The 15,972-nt window shown below is 42.1% G+C and overlaps 1 protein-coding gene across 2 annotated transcripts in view; it reads right to left on the reverse strand.

The window, feature by feature from the left end:
* Positions 1–15,972, reverse strand: part of PTPRE (protein tyrosine phosphatase receptor type E) — a 94,865-nt gene that overhangs the window by 60,938 nt on the left and 17,955 nt on the right. The window contains exon 2 of one of the 2 annotated variants that reach the window (XM_082764555.1): positions 8,160–8,241. The exons of the other annotated variant lie outside the window; for it this stretch is intronic. The gene's annotated coding sequence lies outside the window, so the exon portion shown is untranslated. The remainder of the gene's footprint in view (positions 1–8,159; positions 8,242–15,972) is intronic. 2 annotated transcript variants of the gene reach the window in all.

The following is a 15,972-nucleotide window of genomic DNA, read 5'->3' on the forward strand; positions in this document are numbered from 1 at the left end:
AGGAAACCTTATTTCCCCATAAAGCCCCCTTCTGAGGGCAAAATGCAGCTCAAACTAATTTACAATGCAGGGCCATACCTTCTCAACAGGCAGCATTTTATTAAAAGAAGGAAAATTACAGTGATAACTCCTCCAATATTTTCTGACACCAAACTTTTAAATTTCTAAGTATGGCACATAAGTCAAAATAATAAAAATAAAAACAACAAAAAGCCCCCAACAAGCCGCGTTTTCAGTTTGCTCTCTCCCTTTCATAATACAGAGAAGGGATATGACACCAACGTAGTCATTTAGAGAATACCTAATGATTTAAATCTGATTACATATTCCTAATGAACTGTGCTGCACGTGCAGATCCTTGCAGCAGCGTGTCCTTGCATCAATCTGTCACACGACAGCAGAGCAGGCTGGTAAAGTAAATACCCTTTGGATGCAAACACGATGGGGCTCAGCAGAGACTGCAAATAAAAACCAACAACGAAACCTGCTTCGCTTCCCTTTACTGCTTACACTTCAAAGGAAAAAAGAGGTCACATCAGTTTGGTTGAAGTCAGCTGGCAGTGTGTATTTAGGTTTTTTGGGGTGTGCTTTAGTACTGCAAATCCTGCCCTGGCAGCACGATGAGAAGGGTGACGATGCACAACTGGGCTCCTGCATGGAAATGACCGAGCCCTGCTGCACAAACTAGACACTGCCCTTCATGGGGCCACCAGCACAGCACTGGGGACAAGGAGACACGTGCCATGTCCCCACTGCCACCCCAGTGTCACACTCCAGGGGGAGCCACCAGTGAAGAGACTAGGGAACACCTCTGTACTTATACAGCAATTGCTTTTGTAATTATTCTAAGGATCCCAACTAAATTAGGTAGCAACACAGAAAAGGAATTACTAAAACTTTATTTATCAACATACTTTCCCTACTTTTTCACACTTTTTGGTTTGGACCAACTGGAAGCATTTCACTGACAGTGTGCAAGGTGCAGAGGACAGGAACTGACCATCTGCTGGAGGAAAATTCCCTTTCCACCCAAAAAAGAAATCTGCTGGTGCTACCTGCTGAGACAGACACACATCTGACCTTCCCAGTCATGGGGTATAGCATATGGCACTGGGAAAAAAAAACAAAAAACAAACAACAAAGAAATACTAAAGGAAAAGGATTTGCCAGCATGGAAACAAACCTGCAAAGGCACAGCTCTTGTGCATGCAGAGCCCACAGCGCTCGGTTTGTCTGAAAATTAAGGTTCTCACCTGCAAGCCAGACTGACAGCAGACAGCTGCTCAAACACCACCACTCCTGGCAGTAAAGCCCACATAGTTATTTTCTAATATCCGAAATATTTTTTTATGTTGTGCACAGGCCGAGTTACAGTACACGCCCATATCTGTAAGCATCACACGCACATTACAGCTGGGTTTCTGGAGAAGACAGACACTGCACAAGATTATCAGTGTGAATTGCCAGCTGGAAGGTAGGTAGTCCCTAGTTTCAATACTTTCTGATCCCACAGCCTAAAAGCAAGCAGAAATGAAAGGTTTGGCTTAACCAGACCTGTAAGGAATGCAACAGGAATAGTTGTATTTGTTTTTTTCATGCAATATATCTTATTTTGCATCACAGGAGAAGGCTGGGCAGAGCTGCTGCAAGGAGTGTTTTTTTGGGACCTGCACAAAGCATGCAGCCCAACAGTGCCAAGATTTCCCCCATAAACACCAGTCAGTAGCAACTGCACGCGCTGAGAGATGGAAACGTGGTGATTGCTTCTGGGTCGATGATGTTTTTGCCTGGATTGTTACTCTGAACCTGCAAAGAAGCCTCCCAATTCCAAAGCAGCACACAAAAAGGGTCATAGCTCAAGGAAGACAATAGAGCTATGCACCCTCCTTTCTTTTGATTATTCTCATTTTATACCTCTGAAATAAAAATGCAGCCCAGGAGACATCCTGGAAGGTTGTTATGGAAGCGATAATGACAAAAGATGATTTCTATTACAGAAGATTTCTATTACAGAAAACTTCTGTGACCAGAGCGTGCTGACCTGGGCACTGCTCCTGGCAGCAGAGCACACAGCCCCTGCTTGGGGAGATGCCTTTCCTCCTCCCTCCCTCAAGGCTCACCTCAACTTCACCTTCTCCAGCAACATACCAAGCTCTTGCCTCCAGTTAACAGCACTGCTCAAGGATTAGCAGAAGGACTTTCAAGGAAGGAAGGAGCTGAGCAGGAGTTTTACAACCTTTGGATGCGTTTGCACTCCCCACTCCCACCCCCTAATCCAATTGCTTCTTTTACTGCATTTAAGCCCACAGACGCGGGCAGAACCACCTCTCCAGTTTCAACCATGGTTTGCAGAAACTGGGTTAAAGCAACCAGAAAAATGCATTTGTGACATATGTAAACAGGAGAATGAAAAACTTGCAGTGGATGGGAGCAGATGGATGCCAGCTGGTTTCTGAGACACGGCTATAGCTGCACATGGTTACGTGGAATCAGGAAGGCACACCGAAGGAAAAGTTGAGCGCTGAACACGGGGCAGCTCTGTTCCCTTCTGGAAGGCTTATGGCTCCTTTGGGACCTTCACAGGTACAAACACCTCACATCGCAGGTTTAAAGCCAGTGTCCAAGTCGTGGTGGTAGAAAAATGACAGAATGTGGAGGAACTCCCCGCTGCAGCATTAGGAACTCAGGCCAAAGGGCTGCACTTTGCCATTACTTATTCATGAATGAAGTCCTCATAAGTCCTTCTGAACTTTTTTTTTTTTTTTTTTTTTTTTTTAAGGGGACTGGACTTCAAATCTTGGCAGCGCAGCGTTTAATTAGCAGATAATTTTGAGCAGTGCATTTCAAGCAACACAGTTAGGTTGAAAGCATCGCTCAAGATGGAAGGAAGAGGAACTGGCAGAGGCCCAGTAACTGGGAAAATACAATGAGAAATAAATCAAAAGATGATGAGACATCTTCTCCAAAGCAGAAACAGAGGCTTGCAGGCAGGACAGCAAACGTTCCTGGAATATCTGACTGCAGCACGAAGCCCTGACACCCTCCAGCCTGGTCGCAAGCAGACCTCACTCCATGCACCCACGCTGACCATTTGTGCCACGTGCTATTAATACGCAATATTAATACACAGCCCCCTTCTGCTGCTGCTCGGCTATCGAGGACGTTAGCTAACACTGAGTGCACAAGCATATGCTAACATGAGGCGGTATCATTCAACAGAAACAGGCTGGCAAGAGGCACCGCCTGATGGAAAATCCATCCATTGATTTTCCTAGGGCTTGCCCGATCGTGCAGGAATGTTGCTGTCGCTGCCCCTGCTGTCTACAAATAAACAAACCAAATAATATTTGCTTTCCAGAGACAGCTGGTGTCAACAGCAGCATGCATTTACTGTCCTTTATTCCCCAGAATAAACTGAGATTTTATTATTGAATGTGCTTTAAAATCGCCTCTGGAATTCCTGATGGCATTACCGTTGATAAACACCTGTGTATTTTCAATCCCTGACAAGGCACCGGTTAGCATTCAGATTCTTATCAATTCTTTTCAAGAACTGATATTAAGAAGAATTGTTACACTCAAGCACATTTACTAAGGAATAGAAGGGGAAGAAAAAACTGTATCTGATTAATAGTACAATAACAGTAATAATATAGAAATGTGCTCTTGGGAAATATTTATCACAAGCAAGTGCTTCTCAGAGTATTTACAGCAGATTTTCTTATAGCTCACAAAAAAATATAATTTTGTAAGGATTTTTAAAAACACTTATTTCTCTTCCTTACTCTGTATGTTGGATTCTGCATAAAGGAATGTTTTCCTTTATGGAAAGGGGTTAAAAAAAAAAGTCACTCTGTTTTCCCACCAATCCTGAACAGCTTTCTTTAAAAGACAACACATGCAGAAAATAGGGACAATATGAAATGCATAACAAGTTGTAGATTTGACCATTATGTTTAGAGATGCCGGGCTATTTCATCCAGAAATATTTTGGTGGAAAATACCCGTTGGTCAAATCTGGGTTGTTACCATGGGAATAGCTTTTTGGACCGAAACTGTATCCTGGACCCACGATCAAAGAGAATTATATTTCTATTTTGGAAATGAAGAAGTATGTTAATTTTAAAAAAGAATCCGGCATTTGTACAGGACACTCCGTTCCCAGTCTGCAAGCTGTATTTGCACAAACACAGGAGCAGACAACAGCAAGAGCAGCGTCTGTAACCCCACTCAGGGGAATGGGCTGGTGGGCACCGCGCTGCCCTCGCCCCCCTTGGCTCCAAGTGCCAGGAACACCCACCAAAATAATGGGGTAGGGAAGTTCCTCCCATTGCAAAACCCGTTGTTTCCTAAAGTGCAAAATTAATATTTTTTTTTTAATTTAAAAATTCATACTTTTTTCTGTCCCAATGTTTATTATCGCATCCTCTGAAATAATAAAGCTGGCAAGAGCTGCATGTCTGCCTGAGCCATCTGCTGCTGCCGAACCTGTCCTCCAGTTCCTCGCTTACACTGCCTCGACTTCACTTATTTCACGTGGAACACTGAGGGCAGAACACAAATAGGTTTGGGGTGAGAAGGAAGGACTAATGAGAAGCACTTGTCACACCACAGGGGCACTTCAGCAGCCACCCCCGGGAGCTGTGGAGGTGCTGAGGTTCTCACTCCAAGCCAGGCACCAGCACAGCTGCTCCAGGGCAGGCATCGCATGGTACAGGACTAATTTGTTATTCCATATCCCCCACACACCCTTCCTTTTGCTTCCCTGCAGAACACAGTAGTACCTGTACACAGCCACCACAGCCCTCAGGGCCCATTTCAGAAGATGCTTTTGCTTTTAATATGAAGAAGAACGTGAAGCTTTCGCTGAAAGTCTGATTTTATAGGTATCAAGCCAGGTTTTTATGGATCAGAATAGTGTGCTCCCATTACTTCTTCTGACATAAAGAAAGAAAAAAAGAAACTGCCAGTATGACACAGCTAATTAAACAGCAGCTTTTTAATAAGACAACTATAAAACTTGAAGATGAGTCGAGATTCCCTTAGGCCACAGCACCATAAACACTTAATTTTAGTTTGTCAGATACAGAAATCCTCCGAAATTACTTAAATGACACTTTTAGCTTCAGAGAATATGAAACACGGTGGTCAACCTTCCTTCCTTTTGACAAGCCATTCTGAAGAAAAAGGTCTAAAAAAGCATCTCAGAGATCTTCAGTATGAAAGCAGTGTAATACACACGTGCACAGGTGCTACGTGCCCAGATGTGCGCTCCTCCAGCCCAGTGCCTTGCAGCTTTTGGGCAAATTTACCCTGACACGTCAAGACAGGAGGCACACACACCTCCTGTATCTCCCTTCTGTAGTCCCAGAGAGAGCACACATCTACAAACACAGACACATTTGTTAAATTACATTATACAAACCAATTCTGTCAATTTGCCTTTTATTTACCTGTTTTGCAGTCGATGCAGAACTGCAGGAGACCCAACGCCGCTGCCCCAGGGGATCCATCTTTTCAGATCACCTGAACGCTGCTGCCCGTCAAACTCTTCCTTCACAATACTTCAGCCAAAGAAAGGGTGAGCAGTTTTATAGACCAAATTCAGCATGCTTGTGTAGTCCCTCCCTGGCAATGGAAACCTTGATTTCTGAATATTTTGCTTGCGGCTTTAGCATGTGATAACTGCTCATCCCATGGATTCAATGGAATAACCCAAGATGCTCTGCCCATGCTAAAACATTAAAATTTTCCTCCTGTGACTGGAAAAGGAGACGTTCAAGTTGATGGATGACTGGCTGAAGCCACAACAAACTCAAATCCTCTCTTTTTCCAGCTGAGCAGCCTACTGAGAGCCTGGCCACAGTGCACGTACCTCTATGCTGGGAAACAATGAAGGAAATCTACCTCTGATACAGGTACATGAAAAAAAAGTCAGCAGACAGTCCTCAGCCTCATCCACCAAATCTGAAAACCTTTGGAAAAAGTAAGCCAGGTTTTTTATCTCCAAGTCAGAGTGTTTTAACCACAACTCCATTTTCAGAGTCCCAAAAACTGTCGCACACCAACCCCAGCGGGCCCACAGGGATGTCCTGACAGCCTCCTGCTTCCCCCCAGATGGCCTTTATGGCCTCATAGACCTACTAAACCTCTGTCTACCATTCCCCCTAAGAAGGGGATGCTGGCTTGTCCCCATTTTGCACACCTTCACACCTTTCAACAGCAAATAAATGGAGTTGTACGCACAGCACACTGCAGTGATGGAGAGAAATGGAACGAGGCTACGTCTGCAAGCAGCTCTGCATTGTGTCTGAAGCAGATCCCTTCCTTTTCCATCACATCAGACGTTGGCGACAGAAACCTGCCCTGTGGCACGCATATTTTGTGCCTACGATCTTATTTTCCAGCTGAAGTCATTAATGTACAATTTAGTGCAAATTAGCTGTCTCATAAAACATATCTTAGCCTTATCAGAAGCAGCTCCAGAGCAATTCTCAAAAGAAATCATACACTGAATTCTTCTCCCTTTATACTCAAATGCACCACATATATTTCCTGAAAGGCCACCAAAGAACCATAGTCATATTGCTGGGAAGAAAACAAAAAAAAAAAAAAAAAAAAAAAAAGAGGGAAAAAAAATAATGGGATTGCAATTCATTTCTAGGCTTCAACTGATTTTTCACTCCTTTCACTATCTGAATTTTTTCTCTGTATCATAGGACTATGCTATATAAAGATTAAAATTAAAATTAAAAAAAAAATGAGATCGCTGGATAGCACAAAGCCACAAGGCTAATTATCAACAAAAGTGATGGTAACTAAACTTAGGTCAATTTCTGAGTACTTCATGTACCCATCTTGTCCTCTCAAGGAAAAGTATATCAACAACCAAAACCCTATAACGTGTACAATCAAAACACACTGGCTTCCAAGAGACCTTTTGTTTGTCTATGGGTCAGGTAGGTCAACTCTAAAGGAAAGAGAAAGCACACTTGTGGGAGGAGAGCAAATAAAGTTATAAACATCCCATGAAACTGAACTCCAGCATGTCTGAAGGAAAGGTTTCCAGCCATCACCAAAACTGTCATGAAAGCTTTAAAACTGTGTGGAAAAAGTGCAAGAAGCAGTCAATCAAACTCCTCACATTTCTGGACCTCATGGTCATCCCTTGTGTACCCAGGTCAGTGAAAGAAAATGCACCCGTCCAGCTACAGGAAGAAATGCACAGACACAAAGCTACCTTACAAGAAGTGGAATGAAGTATCAGGAAAAATTACAGGTCAAAGTACAACAGGCAGTGAAATGCTATTTCCTGGACGGGTCAATCTCTCAAACCCCTTCAGATCAACCCAGAAGTTTTGCTGCCCATAACGGATTCAACACAGTTATGAACACAGCAGGGTTGAAGGAAAGAGAAAAAAAGTATTTTGACAGAGCTACACAAAATCCATGAGATATGCCACAGAACTCCTGTTTTATGGAAAACCTTTCGAGTTTTCATTGACTGACAACCTATAAACTTTTTTTTCTCTCTCTCACACAGGCACAGAGCTTTGATTCTTCCAGGGAACCAACTAAAGGCACTAACTAAAAATAAACAGATCAGCTTAAGCATCTCCCTTAAAAAAATATTCTTATTTCACAGCATGCTAATTAATATAACAGAACCAATATTTTCATATCAAGATTAAGAACAGTTCATTTTCAGCATTTTTCTCAACAGCAGATCAATTTAAGATGCAATTACCACCAATGCAATTATCTGGCAATTTGCTCACTAAATGACTTTCAAATATGTGTTACTGAGATAAGGCAATGCCTTCCTTAAAGTGACTTTGAGCTGGTGAAAGAAGAACCTGCAGGGAATATTTTCTAAATGATGCACATCATGCTTCTTCAATAATAAAGCAAAACTCTTGCTTCAGGAGTAACATATAGGCACACAAACAAAATGTACAGCTTTGTGGAATAAATAGAAGGGGATCACTAGGAATAATATTGTGATACAAAATGCATCTAAAGGATTTTCCTCAAAAAATATAAAACTGACTTCAAAATATTGACATTGTCATATATCTAACCCCATGACACAGGTGACAAACGGCTAGGAGGTGAATCACTTACTTCTGCCCTTTACTTTTTCTGCTCTAACTACTTACTGTTTTTTCACAACAGTCTTTCACAAGCAGCTGCACTGGCATCTCGACAACACAAATGAAAGAAAAGCCATTCTTCAACGACCTGGAAAAAGGACAGATAGGGAGGTGACAAAATCTGCAGATTTAAAGTTATTTGGTCTGGTCAAACTTTGTATTTCCTGATTAGAGCTAGGGAAAGATATGACACAACCCAATTATGCTCAATGTAAGCTAGTAAAACATGGAAAAATGCTTTCTGTGCACCCTGCTGGTCATCTCTAAACTCACCAGACAGCAAAGATCTTGAGGAAATCTCACTGCCCCTGAAAAGGGCAGTAGAGAATTCAAATGTCAGGAGAAAGCCTGGAAGAACTGGAGCTTTGAGCAGCTTCTGCACTTCTCCAAAGCAGCAGCCTTTGGCTCAGCTCTGAGGACCAAATCACAGCACCTAGGGACACCCATCATTGGTGGTCCTGCCTGAAACCAGAACAATTCTGCCAAATTACTCATGCAAGCAAGCATGAGTGCCCCAGGCAGCTGCTGCCCCATGCTGCTTAGACTGGAGAGGGATTTCCCACTGAAACACAGAGGTGCTCTGTTAAATGCTGTACCACAACCATGGGGGTCACTTGCTGTGGCTCCCGACCACTGACTCTGCCTCCTCACCTACCAGCGCTGACAACGAAGCACTTCTCTGCACAACAGAGGCCAAAGGAGCTCCTCTAGTGGCTCACTCATCTTTAGCTTTTCTCAACCAATGCAATTCCCCCAGCAGAATATAATCCTGAACTTATCTGCATATCCGTGCAGCTTCCCAACCTTTTCCTTCCACTAATACCTAAATCCAAACAAATTCTGTGTTAATACTTGAGGCTCGCAGAGGTTCCTCCTCCTATTCTGCAGAGAGAAACCCTTCCTTGCTTCAGCTGAAAGACTGAAGAAAATCATTAACGATCCATGATTTTTAACAGTCTGTGACTTTTAATTAGTACATGCTTATTCAGATATGCAAAATGCATTTCTAAAACCACAAAAGCAGACTTACCGTAAGACTAACTGCACCAGCTTGACCAAAACCGACTACTTTTCAACACAGAAAATTCAAAAGAGACCAAAACTTTGTGGTAGCTGTGACAAACCAGTATCTCATTTCCTTTACAAACCGTTCCTGGTTTAGTGAGGTAGGAATAGCACTGTTTTTGATATAAATACGATGGGATGGCTCAAGAAGATGAACTCTTTCCAGAGGACAGGAGGTAGTGACTGACCAGTATTCAAACACATTATCTATTGATCCCTGAAATAAGGATTTACTTTAGTTTCTTTAAAAATTGTGAACTATGGACTCTAATGATGCTTTTACAAACAGTTTTACTCAGGAAGTCAAATATACTGATCAGATTTACATTACAGGAAAACAACTCTTTCCAGGTGTAAATAAAGCTCCCACTTTGCTTTACAGTCTGCTAGAGGCACTAATATTTTGAGCATTACTTACACATAAAATTTTGCTTTCTGCTGAATCAACAGGATAGGTTTTGATTTTTCATAGTACAGCAGCTAACATGGCTAAAAATAGAAACATAAAAGTACAGCCACTTTATGAAAATTAATTTAAAGTATAATTCAATGAGTGGCTACAGACAGAGGATGTTCTAAAGCTATGCCTTCCCACAGAACAGCACAACCATCTGCAGTGATTAGCTACACTGTTCCATCAGTACAAACTCTCAACATAAATGATAAACATTTTCTTAGACTGGTCATAATAATAATGAACAGGTTAATCATATTGATAATAAAAGCTTGCAGGATCTCCCGTGTTTTAGAATAACACTGCATGTACCTGAGTGCAGCTGCAGTTGCACATAGATGTGAATTCACTCTAATAAGACATTTGGGGAATTAGTTTTTGCCCTTTTTCTTTTTTCCTTAATTCACAGTTATGAAGGATTTTAGCTGGGCATCAGTGCTGGGTGAGACTGAATAGTTTTGGCTGAGAAGGCCCTTTGGGCAAGGCCATGCTTCAGGGCGGTGGGACGGGTGCCCATGCTGCTGGCTCCCCAAGCAGGGGTGCTGCAGCCTCACTGGGCCCCTTCTCCACCATCGTACAGCACTCTCATGAAGAATTTTCATCCCATCGTACAGCCAGTTCCAACTTTTCTTGCGTCAACTTATGCCCACTGCCTCCTGTCCCCGTGCTGGGCAGTTCAGGGAAGCGCCTGACTTGGTCTTCTCCACTGCTGCCCTCAGGTAGCTGAAGACTGCAGCGTGGGCCTACTCTGCAGCCGTCTCCCCTCCAGCCTTCACAGGGGTGTGATGTTTACTCCATGTCCTCACGGCCTTGCACTTGGCTTTGGCCAACACCAGGAGGCTCCCCATGCTTTCCCCGTTCCCCACAGGGCAGCCCTGCCCTCCTGAACCCAGGCCACCTGCCAGCCCGCTCGCCGTGCGTGCACTTCATCTCACCATCCCGGTCACCGACAGAGATGTTACACCTGAATACATGGCTGAATATCATCCAGCAGAAAATCATGTATAAAGAACTTTGCTCCCCTGTTTGTTCAGATTAAACGAGGAACAGCTGCTGTGCAAACGTGACTTCAGTTTGCTCTCTGCTAGAGCGTCGTAGCAGTCATTTCATTCAGATCCCACGGGGCCGCAATGATAAGGAGATATCACATCCCACAAAAGCATGAATGATCTCCTGGAAGGCCCATCCTCCTTCTGACGTGCAAAGCCTGCCAAGTTTCGCTACCTACCTTCCGCAAGCTTCCACAGATGTTAACTTATTTGGCAGTTTTCTTCATGACAGAATAAATAATTTTTTAAGGGTCCTGGCCAACATAAACAGGAAAAAAGCTCTGTGTTCAAAGGTCACGCTGTGCATGCCTTCTATGTTTTTGATGTACAAAGGATGTTTGTGAGGATGTTTCGTATGTATACAGAATACAAACTCAGGAGGACATTAACTAACATCCAACTCGTCCACTGCATCTTAGAGAAACAACAAAAATTGCTTCATGATGCATATAAAACGCTCTAAGAGCTGCAGTTATTTCAACAGACTTCAATTGCTAGTGTTTTGACCATTTGCCACAAGCACTCAAGAGAAACAAGCTCACAAATGTCACTACATCTCAATTCAGCAGGAAAACAGCTCAACTCAGACATTCCCTGATAGGCGTGCAACTGCATTTATTTCCATCACACTGGTTACTCTCCTGCATTTCTAGATTTTTTGGCTCACCTCCACCCCCCAAATAGGGGAAAAAAGGTTGAAATGGGTTTATGCATGCCTCCTAAAGGCTTCTCTTAAGCATCCTTTTCCACCTGAAATAAATTAATTGCATCTACTGGCAAGATTTCAAGTCCCGAAAGAAGTATTACAGGTGTTTTTAAAATTGACCATAGAAAACTCAAGGGTGGCAAGGAGCTCTGGAGATCACCTGCTCCAATCATCTGTTGAAAGCATGGCCTTAGGCTACTTCTTCCCACAAGTATTTCTTACATGTATTTAGAATAGAAATTATGACAATGACTTTTACCCCGTGCACATTCAGGAACTTCCTTGTGTGCAAGGAACACTGGTGTGCAAGGACTCGCTGCACACCCAGCCGGGGATAACCACACAGATAAACTCTGATGATACCAGAGGGTGGCACTACGCCAGACCAGCCCTCGGCAGTTACACAGCTGTCTCAGGGACCTGCCCTCCACATGCCTTCAACTCGCCTTCAAAACAGCTGCTCTGCCTGAAAAGCAGTGAGAACTGCTTCGTGGGACGTTTATAAGGCTGTCCTCTAGGTCTCTGTAATATCCAGGCACTTTTCTACAGCTTTTGTCCTGAAACAGCACATGAGGACATTGGGAAATGCCTCTTCACCTGGATTTCCAGGCCTGTCCACACTGCTGGACAGGGCAGGGACTCAGGGAGGTAGCACCACAAAAGCCCCACACAGCACCTGGGTCACACTCAGATAGAAACAGTGGTGGTTGATGTTCCTCTGCTAATCCTATTCCAGCTAACCCCACTGGAGCCAAAGCAAGAAGGGACCAACATAATTCCAAAGAGAATAATTTGCACTGAAAGTTTATATAACTTCAGTCATTTCTTTAACATCTGGGCCTAAATGGAACAATGAAACATAGCAGATGCAATGCATGCGGCTTGCAGTGTCATTTAAAATATTCAACTGGTACAGTTTTCACCATAAATGCGTAAGCTGGCCCTAAGTCCGTCATCTTAACCTAGTAAAATTTCACAAGAAATCACCCTGCGGCATGTTTCTTGGCCTCAGATGACCACAGTCCCCAAACAGTCATTTATTATTATCCATTCCCAGCACAACAGAGTACAGCAGTTTCACAAGATAGTTTTAACCATCTTTATAGTTCAGTCAGATGTCATACTCTGTGTAAGTCAAGCCAACTGAACACAAGAAAAAAGAAACAAAAGGCTTTTCTGCCTTTAATCTTCAGCTATCATCTGTATTTCAAAATACACCTTTCCTACAGCCTAAGCCATGTTTTCAGAAAACAGAAACCCCAGGAGCCAGAGGCCCACCTTAGCAGGCTGATTCTCCTCAGAAACCTGCCACTGCAGGTCTGAAGAAAGACTCAGCCACCTGAAATCGGCTGCCACCATAAAACTCAGTAAGGCAGAAGGAGATACTTCACCTTATGATGTCTCTCACTACTGCTTCCCCACGTATCATCAGCTTTCACACCTTCAGTCACTTTTATTGACCAGTTATACCAGAAAATAACACCGAGACTTTATGGTTTTGATCGCAGAGCAACAGATGGGAGACAGGTTTGGGAAGTAGAGGTGGAAGGAAAACAAACAAAAAATACAGAAGCCACAAACTGAACCATTCAGCTGTCAGGGAGGGAAATCCTGCAGGCTGAAGCTGTCTGGTGGCTGGGATCACTCAGTCCTCGCCACGCACCTCCACCTCGGCTGGCATCTGCCACCCGCCTACACCAGGCTCTTCATGCTGTCCATCAGCCATTCACGCTGACATTCCAACCTTCCAAAAGCTAACTCGAGCAAAAGAAAAAGCCTCCTCGAACTGCTGAGCACAGTCCTCTACTCTGCTGCCAGATCCTGAGAAAGTTCTGTGAACTCCTCATGAATAACTCCCCCGTACCAGTGAACACTGCTGGATTCATTTAGAAGACAAAAAGCGTATTATAAGAAAATATGCTGCTCACAATTCTGGTGTAATATCCTCAAACAACAGTGTAATGTCAAAAATGGCATTTTGCTTTCTCTAACTTGAACAGTAACATTTTTGGCTCTCTCTAAACAAGCAGAAATTTCAGGTTTCCTTCTACTGTAGAAGACCCATTTTTTTCAAGACAATTTTATTACAAAATAAGATGTCTAAACCACTTTTAATGACTTTGTTCTATTTTTCCATTTTAATTACTGCGTCTCAAAACTCCTTGTACGATTAGAGAATTTGTACAACCGCATACATCGCACAAATGCACAGAGAACTTGTGCCTGCAGCAAACCACCGTTCTGCTACGAAATGTCACAGTGTTCATTTGGAGCTGTCTAAACTCATGAACATGAAAAGAAATCGCAGCATCTCTGCCACTGCAGTTTTTGCTTCTTCTGAAACAAAATGAATGAACCTAAGATAAACTTTTCCAGTTTCTGGGAAGAAGGCTTTCATTCATTCTTGCTGCTGCCTGCCTCCTGCCACCATCAGCTTAGCTGCACACCTGAGGCTGTATTATCCATACTACTCCTTGGACTTATGGTTTATGCACTTATTTAATAGCACATAACCAAACACAAACAAAACACTGCAATATTCTTTAAGAATATGGCTGTTTCCCTGTTGATAGCCCCATTCCTTCTGTTCTTTAGTAGGTATTGTGGAGGAAGCACTGTGAGTACAGAAGTGCAGCATGGTACAAGACAGTCATCTTTAGGAAAGTTTTTTCTTAATTTCCTCAATATTTACATAGCATTAAGATCACCTAGTTAAAATTGGTGTACATACACTATATTTACGAGCCACGTAACAATTTCCATTTGTTACATGGAAACGTAATTTTCATAGCATTTTGGAGTTCTCTGCAATGGAGATGCATTTCCTTTAAAAAAAAAAAAAAAGGTATTTACATTATTAGTTTTTTCCTCCAACTTTGAGGTTGCAAAAATAAATCTTTGGCTATTTAAATATATGATTCAGATCAGATATTAATGAAAGGTCAATGCTTACATTTTGGCCTGCAGTCTCTGAGATCAAACATGTAGAACTGCAGTGCTTTAAAACTTACATTATAATTGGGAATTGAGGTTCCTAAAACAGTAATAAAAAAGTAAATTCATTTTCATCCTTAACTTGAAACCTCAGCATCGCATGAATATGGATTTTGTGTTTTATATATATAATCACAAGTTTGTAAGGTGCCTTGGGACCTTTGAAGAAGGCACAGAATAAATGAAAATAATTTTAATTAAAAGCAAATTAAAGGGCCTCCTAATCCAAGCAGCAGTAGCAAACCCATGGAGACTTTTTAGAATATGGATCCTTGAAATTACATTGCTTATAACCCTCCCTAATTCCAGTTTCCTTCCTTCACTTCCCCCCAGCGGAGGCTCTGAATCTGTAGGAGATCAGGTTTATTATGAAAATTCTGTTCCAGTTTCTAAAAAAAGATATTGCTCTAGTTTCTGAGTGGCCAGAAGCATCAGCATCCACATGGAGCAAATAAAAACAAAGAAATGAAAAAGGGAATGTTTTTCTCACTACAGGGAGAACAGCTAAGATCCTGTCTTATGCTTTTAAAAAGTCATTTCAACACTGATTAAAAAAGATGGAGTTCCCTTCCTCGAGAGGAGGATTTTTAAACACAGCTCAAAACCAAAACAAACCAAACAACATGCTAAAATGCTATCACAGAAATGGCTTCATACTAGAAATCTTACAAGTTGGAAGAATGTTTAGAAGTAAATTAGACATTATAGCTGTAATCTTTTCCTGTGCTGTTCTGACAGCAGGAAGACATTACCCATGAAATAAGTCTCACAGGTCTCTCACCACCTGTCCCTGGTTCACTATTACTTGTTCTGGTAAATAAAAGAATGAATTAACAGATACTGCTAAAAATGAACAGAAATCTAAAATCAGCAGTATGATCTTCATTTCTATCTGAAAGATGTTTTTACATGTATTTATCTCATTAAGCTATTACATGCCTCCATTAAGAGAAAAAAAATAAATCCCAACCTTGATGAAAAAAAAATCCAAAACAACTGAACAAGAGAACAAAAAATGAAAGTGGGCAAAATGCCTAGAGAAACACTGCTTTGATTCCGACACATGGGAATAAGTGGAAAAAATATTCAGCTCTTTTTTAATCAAAACATCTCCTATCTCGTGTGCAAATTTCAACAGCTGAGAAAGCATCCTACTCAGTCTCCCCAAACTGGTGTCAGCATGTTTTATGTAAATACTAGTTAACAAGGGATGTGTGTTTGCAGCAAACATTTTAGGGTTCTACTTTATAGGTTCTGGATTTACCCCCAGTGTTGGAGGGAAGATGGTAATGCTGAAGAACATAAGAGGAGATACACACAGAGGACACATGAGAGTCTCCATTTTTTAAATTGACAAGAAGACACATTTGTCATTGAAGGCATTTAAGTAGTTATTTAACAAATGAACAGGAGGAGGATTTGATGACTAAGCTCTGCATCAACATGCAGCAGTGTATGTCTTGAAAAGAGTTTTATTCTGCAACGTCCAGAAATAAGGCTAGGGTTTGATAACAGACTCTGTCTGAAATGATTACTGAGACCAAGATAATT

The sequence above is a fragment of the Aythya marila genome (assembly GCF_965140915.1).
Source record: "Aythya marila genome assembly, chromosome: 7".
In the NCBI taxonomy this organism is placed as follows: domain Eukaryota; kingdom Metazoa; phylum Chordata; class Aves; order Anseriformes; family Anatidae; genus Aythya; species Aythya marila.